Raw genomic sequence first — 10,686 nt, 5'->3', positions numbered from 1 at the left:
ATATTTAAAACATTCAGGTGTTGTTTAAAAACCTGATGCGATTTATGCGGGGGATATTGTTAGCGAAGGATAAGGAATGAGTTGAAAAGCAAATCCAAAACTGAAAAGGGAATTGATTGTAATACTAATGGTGACGATTATCAAAACTGACCGTGCACGATGACAAGCTGATCGTTGCGAGTACGAATGAAACCAATCTGATCGTGTTGGGAGGAAATCGCACACGAGTGTTCCCACGAGATAGAATTGATCCAATGCTGTCTTTTGTATCACACTCAGAACTCTTAAAAACGTTAGCAAGAATTCATTTTGTTTAATGTGATTACTTTCTCCGCAAAAATAAAATAAAATAAGTGTCTTTAATAGTTATAGTTGGTTGGACGAAAAGATATTTTGGAGTTGTTTTGCGGGAATATTATTTTACTCCGAAAAATGTATAAAGTCACTCTGAACCATGAATCAATCCCCTCCCCTCCCATTGTGGTGCTGTTGGTGTTGAAGTGGTAGTAAACGAGGCAGTCACGTGGGTTAAGAGGGAGCAGTCGACGAGAGAAGTTGTTGTGTGAATATTTTATGACTAAACTCCTTCTTTTAATCTCAAATAGGATATTTCCGGCGCTATAGCATACTAAAGGTAAATTATGACATATAATTTTTAGCTAATATTGTTTTTTCTTATTTTATTTAGAGCGATATTTTAGAGTTGAATTACCGTAAAGAGTTGGTTGCTCCGTCGCAGTTTTGGGGGATTCATTCTTAACAATTAGCTTCAAGTTGAACGATTTATTGCTTGAAAAAAACTTAAATATCCGAAATAGATTATGCTTTAATGCTTTCTTTGGAATTTAGCAATGTTTCATGGTAAATTATCTATACTTTGTGCGATTTTGTTGGATTTTACATGCTCATCAAACAGACTATTTAAGTCAGTTTTCGTTCGGCGTTTGATTTTTGTTTGCGCTTGGAATCTTGAATGAATACGAGTTATTATGAGAATAAGAGACATCAGATTTCTCAAATCCAAAGATTACTGCACGTCCTTTGTGATCGTAGGGTCTGAACTCGCCTAGAGTAAATAAATAAACTTTGTCAATCCCAAGTTAGAAAGAACTGCTTGCCCATGACTCTTCAGCTTCGCCTTCAGAGTCTTGGGAGTGAAGGGCTTAATAAATTATTTGTGGATATAAAAACACATATTTTGGTTGAGGATTTGGGCAAGCAAGCAAGGAATCATTATAAAATCCTGGTATTTGGTTTCATTGAGGAATTTCGAGGAGATATAACAATCTTGTTGTGCCACAAGAGTTTTTTCGCTTCTAATGCTTTGACTCATTCGCAATGCTTCTCTTAAGCCTGGTTTCCATATGATCGCTCACGATCGCCGGATCGCTGAAAATGATGCCAGCGATCGTGAACGATTATATGGAAACACTTTTCAGCGATCGAGCGATCGTGAGCGATCGTTAGCGATTATGTGGAAACACATGTCAGCGATAGAGCGATCAAAATGTATCCCATAACACATCTGTCAGTTTTGGTAGCCATAGCAACGTACTAAACAAAACATTGGCCTTGAGTGAAGACTGTATATTCTAGATTGATTTTGAGTTCAAGTTATTTCTACACAATATGGCTGAAAGTCATGATAGTGCAGCCTTAAGGAAGAAATCCGAAGTATGAATGTCTGGACAACAGGAATATTCTCGATCAAACAGTGGAAGCTCATCGAATAGGTTGTGGTAAAGACCTTGCTGTTTTCTGTTTTTGAAGACGTCTCACCCAAAATCGATGAGATCTTTTCTGTTTCAAATGTGATCTTCACTTGGCTAAAGCAAGCAGAAGAACACTGCTTCCTCGTAGAAAGACGCTTTCTTCGTCCGCCATGTTGTCAAAACGCTATGCTACCACGCGTGGCTCATATGGATTACGACTTACCATAATATCCGTTTGCTCATAAAAGAGCCACAAACTCAAGTGGAGCTCGCTGTAGCATAAACTTCAGCGACCTAATGGAAACATGTCAGAAACTGATAGCGATCATGAGCGATTCATGCATCAATAATTTCAGCAATCCGGCGATCATGAGCGATCATATGGAAACCAGGCTTTACTAATCTTGTAATCTTATATTTTAACTTACAATTAATTTCCCTTACTTTAGTTGCTATGAGATTAAAATTTCCTTGAAGGTAAAAAATATGAAAAAATGTGAAAACACCCAGCATGTTAAACTGCATGTCAGGGTTGGCTGGTTTAATTTCATAATCAATATTAATCGATAAGATTAGTTGATTAATATTGATCAGTTATCGGCAGTAGATGATTAAACGATAGTTACATGAAGATAATATTATCGACAATAATTACAAGTTATAAACAATAATATAAATTGTTAGTTATGTTATAGCTATACATAAGTGAATTTATAAAGAATTATTTCTTTTTTACGAATGTATAATGAATCTTTCGTAAACCTTTTTGTTTCAATGATATATTTTTGTACTTTTAGAAACAAATTAAGATAATTAGAAACACTTAAATTGGGAGATCCGTTCAAAAAGTGATCAACCTTTTATTTATCAGTGGTATAGTTCTCATAAAGCTGTGTGAAAACTGACAAAAAGGGCTGTACGAATAGTGGCATATTGAGAGTAAAGGATGAGAGTGAAAGAAATAATAACAAGCTGATTCAACTGAACCATCATTGCATTCACAAAATGGAGGGGGCTTACATGCGATTTTAAATATATGAATTCAGAGCAGACTGTTGAAGACGCAGTAGCGTTTGCAGTATGGAGGCCTGCCTACTTAAAGATATGTTTAAAAGTTGATTATATTCTTTACAGTGGTGAGATTGATTTAAAAAAATATGTTTAAAGATTTTGAGTTACAAATATTGTTGTCTAATTCGTTCCGTGTAGGAATTACAGAAGGCAAAAAAAAAAACTTTTAAAGCAGGCAGTTAAATATATTGAACCTGCTGTGCAACAAAGCCCAATTTTTACGCTTTTTGAAATCACTTTTTTCACAGTTTTCTGTGTTCTTGCTCTGTTTTATGTATTTGATGGATGATCTATGGGAAATAAAACTCACACAACAACTGAGATGTACATGTTTATTGACCAGAAATATGATACCAGAAGTTACAAAATTTTGTAATTCTCAGGCTGTGGAATAAGGCTAGCCTCTCCCCCTCAATCCCCTGGTGTATAATTTCCCTCTTTTTCCTTTCTTCTTTTGTTCTGGAACCAGTGCACGATCTGTTAAAATACAAATATATCTGGTTAATATCTCGAAGACAAATGATGCTTGCCTTGCTTCGTTTTTAAGAAAACCCTGTGGTAAACGGATAAAAGGATTAAGGTCCTTGAGCAAATTCAAGATGGCGTAAACAGTGAGAGTGACTGGGATACCAAACTAATTTCGTAATTTTAAGCTTGAAGAAGGATTTACAGACTAAATTATACTTATCAAATCAAAGACGAGATATAATTGATCTTACTTTATTTCTGCTCTTGGCTTTTAGAGAGAAGAAGTTGAATACAAACGCTCTTTTAGAAGTTGGCGAAATGATCTTTCGAAGCCTTGGTAGTCTCTTTTCCTTGATCTTAAGGGTAACCAATGAAGTAGCTTATACTAACACTGGATCTTTGAGAATCTGGCGTCCTCTCGTGTGAATCTTCATTTGAGTATGGAACAGATCTGGGATAATGCACTTGAGCACATCGAAGGACTTTTACTTCAGTGAGCTTTTTAAGTAACTTTAACTGATCTGTGTCTTGTATCTGTCTGTACCTATATCTTCTTCAGTCTGGTCAGTGATGTAGTTACTTTCCTAATGATTAATAGCAGAAAAAATACTAATTTATTTTGAAATCTATGCAATATGTTAAAATGTCTACATCATCATGTGTACACAGGGCTTAAAATAACAGTGGCTCGGACACATGTACGGCAGAAATTATTTTAGGCCAGACATGGTGCCATTCAAGCCGGTCGAAACATAAATATTAAATAACAAAACGAAACAAGCACAAAACAAAACAAAAAAACCGAAACAACACACTTTTTAAAGGTTCTTGTGCATCTGTGATATAAACTCAAATTTATAAATGAAACACCATCATGAATGATGAGACGACGAATATATAGTTTACATCGGATATAAAACAATCAGCGTTTATTAAAACTATATACAAATATATTTATATATGTATATTAATAGAGTGTGAGTTCTTCCAACACTTTCAAAGTTATGACTTGCTCAATATTCTGCAATGATACAAAACTTCTACCGTTTCCTCAAAAGCAAGACCTGACACTTGAGAGCATCAAAACGGCCTGTAAAACGCATTTTCATACAGAGCTAGAATGTGATGTACTTGCCGGGGAACGAGGTCCGTCATACACTGCTTTAAGTCAAATAAGAGACTTTTAAGTTTTGCACGTGCGCTTTATAGAAAGTTCAAGTCTCTTCAAAGGCTGAAAAGTGATGTTGAGCATTTTTTGCCGTAACTTGTAAAAAATTATGTAGCATTTCACTCATAAAGTATGAGAATAAAAATCTCACTATATCACTCGTTTGATTTTACAACTAAAACGATGACTATATATACTTCTTTTGGCAACATTTCAATTTTTAATCCTATCCTTTATCACTATTTTTTGCGTAAAATCCGAATCAGCCAAAAGCAAAATATGAGTTTTTGTTTTTATATTTCTGTTGTCACTGCCAGTTAATAAGTAGTGTATAAAATGCATTTTGAAAATGTGAACTTACCTTGCTTCTTACTGTTCTGACTCGACGGTAAGTTATGCCATGGACGAACTGAAAAGCTGGCTGACTTACTTGTATACTGTTTGTCTTTTTATTGGATACAAAGTATTTGTAATTGTTGGTCCTTTATGGGCAGGGTTATCTTGGTAACACTTACCACCGCGACCTGCAATAAAATACAACTTCATTAATTGTTTCTCCCACAAAAAATAATAAACAACAATAAATGATGTAGAAAGAAAATCATACTGTACCTTGTCTGCCAGCGATAAGGTAAACGTTCTGGAGGTTTGTGTCTGCGAGGGCATTGAATCTCTTTAAAATGTGGACTTTGGACCTATCGTCATATTTGTCCATACGACCTCTGCTGCAGCCGCAGTTTGGTCCAGTCTCTTTTCCTATACGAGTTTCCCTAAAAAATATGGACGTGTAAGTATTAATAACAACTCCCAATAAACCAGTTGCTCTCAGAAGAACCTTTTTCGGTTGACAACATTTCATTGAAGTCTTGTCAAGAAATCTTCCTCTACCTTGTCAAGCTTGATCAAGTCTCTTAGGAATGATTCTTTGAGCTGCATACTGCAAACTCGGATAATACTGATATCCTTATCTGGGAAGAAGGTCCGAAGCGTACTATAAGTTGTGAAGCTGCACCTACCTCTGGTAATACTACTCGAAGTGCTGACCACATAGCTCTATCGAAATCAAGCTTCACATTGTTACAGGAACAACAGATTTTAATTACTGTGCTTGGAGACGCCTCTGTGAACAAAGCGTGGGAGAAATATACTACAGAAACTAAAAGGGTGAGGGAAGGTATGAGTGGAACTGTTTAAGAGAGATAAATGCAAACCTTGTTGAAATTCGATTTTAAAAAAATCCTCTTTGATGATTACTTTGAAATTGAAGGTTTAAGAAGTATGCAATATGATAAAATGATAACATCCAAATCCTCACCGCTCCTTATCAGTGGACCAGTTACTGGTCATCAATGGAGAGGACTTTGTGACTTTTCGTCCAGCTGCTATGTTCATGCATCCACTATAAAACAAATCAAGGAAAAACAAAAATAACATTTACCTCACCACAAAGTACAGCATCTCGTAAGTGCCTTTAAGTTGAAATTACAAGTTTCAATTGCCATACCCTATTGTTATTTGCAAAAACATAATACAAAAAGAAAATTTTAAATTATATTTACCAAGCATATCAGTAGTAGTTGTAATAGGACAAATTTTGTCAGGTATACAAATCCTTATAAATCTTACTAATATTAAAGTGCTACACATTTCCATTTCTGGTGTTGGTTTTCAGAAATTTCTTCTCTTGACTTTCTTTTGCTTGTATGTATAGTGTAATAATGTCCACAACCCAGTATGGTACGAAAACAAGCCACTTGGTGTGAACAATCTGGCAAAAATGATGAAAAATATCTCCATTGGTGCCAATTTGTTAAAGGTCTACACCAACCAGAGCGTAAAAAGCACATCGGTCACAACGCTGTCAAACCAGGAGTTCCTTAGAGGCATATCATGGCCATTTCTGGCCATAAGATTGAGCAGAGTCTGGTAAGCTACAATTCCAGACCATCCACAAGCCAAATAAAGCGATGTTCTGAGATTATTTCCTGTACTTAATTTTACTGCTAGTAGCACTGTAATATGTGCAACCATTTGTAGTGGGTTCCTGGAACCACACAGTCAGGTACACTTTATCAGTGATCAAACATACCTTCTTTCTAGGCAGTCTCTTCCTTTGATGTCCCCCCAATCTTCTCTTGATGTGGGAGCCACTGCTTTGGTCGTGGCCAAAGTTAAGCTTCACCTTACTACATCCAATGTTTGGCCTTGTGAATCGGATGTAAGTGTGAATGTGGTCTTCACTGCCATTTGCATTTATGAAGGCCATGGACTGCTCAAGATGGAATGAGAACACCTCCCCACACAAACAGGACTTGGCATTAACCTTTGGCTTAAAACATTTCTGAACCTATAGATAGAGATATGAATATGGCTTTTAGTATTGATCAAATCGGATGGTCAGGAGTGAAAAAATAGGGTTACTGTGTTAATATCACGCCTACATAAAATACTCGTTTCTGTTTGGTCAAAGAACTATCATGATTTTTTTCTTAATACTGTGCAATTAATGAATTAATGCAATTAATTAATTGAACACATCCAGCAACTTTCAATGTAGACGTGGCTGTTAAAAAGTTGTTTTCTTCTAGTAACCATGCCGTTGTCTATAGAAGCTACCATGGTACATGTGCAATTCATATCAGTTTTGCAGGATCCTGTAATGGGTGTATAAAAAAAAGTTAAGCTTCACCTTATTACATCCAATGTTTGGCCTTGTGAATCGGATGTAATTGTGAATGTGGTCTTCACTGCCATTTGCATTTATGAAGGCCATGGACTGCTCAAGATGGAATGAGAACACCTCCCCACACAAACAGGACTTGGTATTAACCTTTGGCTTAAAAAATTTCTGAACCTATAGATAGAGATATGAATATGGCTTTTAGTATTGATCAAATCGGATGGTCAGGAATAAAAAAATAGGGTTACTGTGTTAATATCACGCCTACATAAAATACTCGTTTCTGTTTGGTCAAAGAACTATCATGATTTTTTTCTTAATACTGTGCAATTAATGAATTAATGCAATTAATTAATTGAACACATCGAGCAACTTTCAATGTAGACGTAGCTGTTAAAAAGTTGTTTTCTTCTAGTAACCATGCCTTTGTCTATAGAAGCTACCATGGTACATGTGCAATTCATGTCAGTTTTGCAGGATCCTGTAATGGGTGTATAAAAAAAAGTTGAGCTTCACCTTATTACATCCAATGTTTGGCCTTGTGAATCGGATGTAATTGTGAATGTGGTCTTCACTGCCATTTGCATTTATGAAGGCCATGGACTGCTCAAGATGGAATGAGAACACCTCCCCACACAAACAGGACTTGGCATTAACCTTGGGCTTAAAAAATTTCTGAACCTATAGATGGAGATATGAATATGGCTTTTAGTATTGATCAAATCGGATGGTCAGGAATGAAACTAGTTTACTTGGGCAAAGATATATAAACACTTAATCCAACATTGGACTATATTGGCCATGCCCAATTGAGCATAGCCGCTTTAATCAAATAATATTCATAAAATAAAAATTACAATTCTTCAATTTAATTTTGCCCCAGTAAAGATGTGGGCTACAAACGCCAAAGCATCATCATATTATGTCGAAGAGATAATAGATTATGATGCACACCCCATCCAAAGGAAAAGCAGCACAACCCCGTTACAAGTGATCTGAATCTGCTGCTCTTGCTAATCAGATTCAGAAAACTCATATTAATTAAATACTATATTGTAATGTAAAAAGAAACTTTGGCCTGCCTCTGCTGCCCTTGCTGATCAGACAGTTCAAAGCTGAAAACTTATAAGAACATGGCATGATCCCCTTTGAATGCACCTGCCAATCAACAGGGATTGCTTAAAAGTTGAAGAAACAGGCACGAACGACCATGGCTGCTGCCCTTGCTAATCAGCCTAATCCTCTGCAACACTGATCAACAACATTAAGTTGAAACAGATTGAATACGTATGTATTTTTAAAATGCATTGGATTTCCAGCGCCCCATGGTTCGGATCTGCGCATCAGACATCCCCTTATCAGCAGCATGAGAAGCAACTCCGATGCGGAAGCTATGTCCTTTATACTTAGAGGGATCAAGACTACAATACCGCAGAGCTATCGCCAACTTATCGGTAAAAAAGGATCTAGGAACCGGGTTGCCATCAGGCATGACAAAAAGAGCACCCCCACTGTAGCCTCTTAGTGCAAGGTTTTCTAGTAAGTGCTCAACCGGACAAAAGGAAAGTTGTCGAGAAACCACAAGTGAGAAAGGTCGCTGATTGTAATTGTGTTTGTAATTAACAAACTGTACCTTGAGTGCCTCAACTTGGTTCTTATTATTGAAAAGCTGAGTGACATGATGTAACTGTATAGTGTTACCAGAAGGAGAATCTGTTATTTACCCCACTCTCGAAAATGTAAAAAAGGCAAACAAGCACATGGCCTTAAATAGGCTTTTGTGAAATTGCGAACAAGTTATCTGCGAGGCTGCTCCAACTATTCTATCCAAAACTGGGACAGTAATTGGCAATCTGCAGTCCAAAGGATGGGAAACCTTACAGTAACCTTTCACATTTGAACTATAAAAAATGTTTTGGTTGCATCCGGAAATCCATACAATCTGTGGCTATACCCTATAGCTGAAACATAAGTGCTGACTGTTGATGCCGCGTATTTGCGATCATACAAATAAGCAATAAAGAGAGCTACAGTAGTAGAACACGAGGACAATACCAGGTAATCAGATATTTGTTTCACTTGATAAGGGATAAAGTTTTTCTTAATTGCACCGGCACTTTAAAATTTCTAAATTAAGTTTTGTTTTTCATATTAGGTAAAGGGGTTCCTGAAATCCGTTTTCGAGATAATTTCCGTTGCCGCTCACTGTTGCCCAGTCAAGTACCATCTGCAGCTGAAGTAGTAGAGGAATACAGACAAAAGGGAGGTCAAATCAATGAAGAATCTTCCTTTGGTATCGACCCACTCCACGGGGATTGCAACGCTAAATATGCTCGTGACCAACAATTCTTTTTGCGCTATAATTCATACGCAACAGATGCGCACGCTATCGCTAATCACCGTGAAGATTTTTTTGAAGAATCTATTTTGCATTTTATTGACGTCACTCTTAACGCAACTTGAAAATATCCAACTGGTTGTTATTTCTTATTGCATAATGTAACAGTATGTTAGTTTATAGTATTCTGTGATTCGTATATTCACATAAATAGTATCAGTTTTGTTCTCGCAGTATGCCCTACAATGGACTACATTTTAAAATCTAACCAATGTTTTACGAAAATTAAGATATTTGCTACGAAAAATAACTCAACTGGCTGCATTGATTTTACATATTTGTTTAAGTCTGGAAAAAATGTACATGCAGAAACAATATACATTAACTCAAAGCTAAACTTAAGTTTGATACTGACTCTTGACTGTGGACGTTTGTATGTACTAAAACAGTAACGCAACTTTTAGATCACTCTCATGCAACCTGGTCACTGCATTTTCTCAATTATTTCATCGAGCCCGTGGAAAGGGATCACTTTGCTAACCCCTTCGGCATTTCTACAAAGGGGACAAGTGTCCTCCTCCTCAAACCACCTATTCATGCATTCAGAGCAACCGACTATTTGCCCACAGCATTGTGCGAACGCAATTTCCTTCTTTGAGATTCTCTGGCATATTTTACATGTTAGCGTTGTTTTTAGTGACTGCAATAGATCACTCTGATCCCTATTTGTATCATTAGATAACAATGACTTAATATCACAGAGATCTTTCTGAATACTACTCTGACTTTCTTTCACTCCTTCATCGAAATGAAATTCAAAATCCAAAAACTTTGCTTCTATCAAACTGTTTGTCTTCGATATGGAGGTCATTAGATCTTTGCACTTCTCATCAACTCCTGTTGTTGCTTCAAGAACATTCTGTACGGTCTCTTCCATTTCTTCACTTGTTAAAGTGGAAGACCTAGTTGTTAAAATAAATCAGAGAGACGACTTAAAATTATATATCTAAATTCACTTATATTTTGTTGTTTTAATCAAGTTTAACTTAAACCACACCCCAGGGCACCCTAAAATGTGTGTTCGTGTGTCGGGGATGGGGTGGGGCAAAGAATGAAAAATATTGGAAAAAGTGGGAGGTGGGGGGGGGGGGGGGGGGGGGGAGGGCTAAGATTGCAAAATATACGAGACTAGTATGGAAAAAAGGAAAAACTGGGGACCATAGACCCCCCAGCCCCTCCCTTTGCACGG

General features: G+C 36.7%; 2 long non-coding RNA genes and 1 pseudogene across 2 annotated transcripts; all 3 read right to left on the bottom strand.

The window, feature by feature from the left end:
* Window positions 1-3,167: 3,167 nt before the first annotated feature.
* LOC148908377 (uncharacterized) lies at window positions 3,168-4,803 on the bottom strand. Its single transcript, XR_016120654.1, has 3 exons — window positions 4,781-4,803; window positions 3,503-3,835; window positions 3,168-3,260 (listed from the first exon to the last, which is right to left on the bottom strand). It is a non-coding gene; the product is annotated as an uncharacterized LOC148908377 (long non-coding RNA).
* Window positions 4,802-5,486, bottom strand: LOC148908376 (uncharacterized). The gene is made up of 3 exons (XR_016120655.1): window positions 5,436-5,486; window positions 5,032-5,189; window positions 4,802-4,943 (listed from the first exon to the last, which is right to left on the bottom strand). It is a non-coding gene; the product is annotated as an uncharacterized LOC148908376 (long non-coding RNA).
* Window positions 5,487-8,363: 2,877 nt separating this feature from the next.
* Window positions 8,364-10,108, bottom strand: LOC148908375 (uncharacterized; annotated as a pseudogene).
* Window positions 10,109-10,686: the final 578 nt, after the last annotated feature.

Source organism: Actinia tenebrosa, unplaced genomic scaffold, assembly GCF_029948245.1.
Source record: "Actinia tenebrosa isolate PJP-AT-01 unplaced genomic scaffold, QUT_ActTen_1.0 PGA_scaffold3__52_contigs__length_22856419, whole genome shotgun sequence".
Taxonomy (NCBI): domain Eukaryota; kingdom Metazoa; phylum Cnidaria; class Anthozoa; order Actiniaria; family Actiniidae; genus Actinia; species Actinia tenebrosa.
The sequence above is the reverse complement of the archived record's forward strand: the minus strand, read 5'-3'. Positions and strand labels throughout refer to the sequence as shown.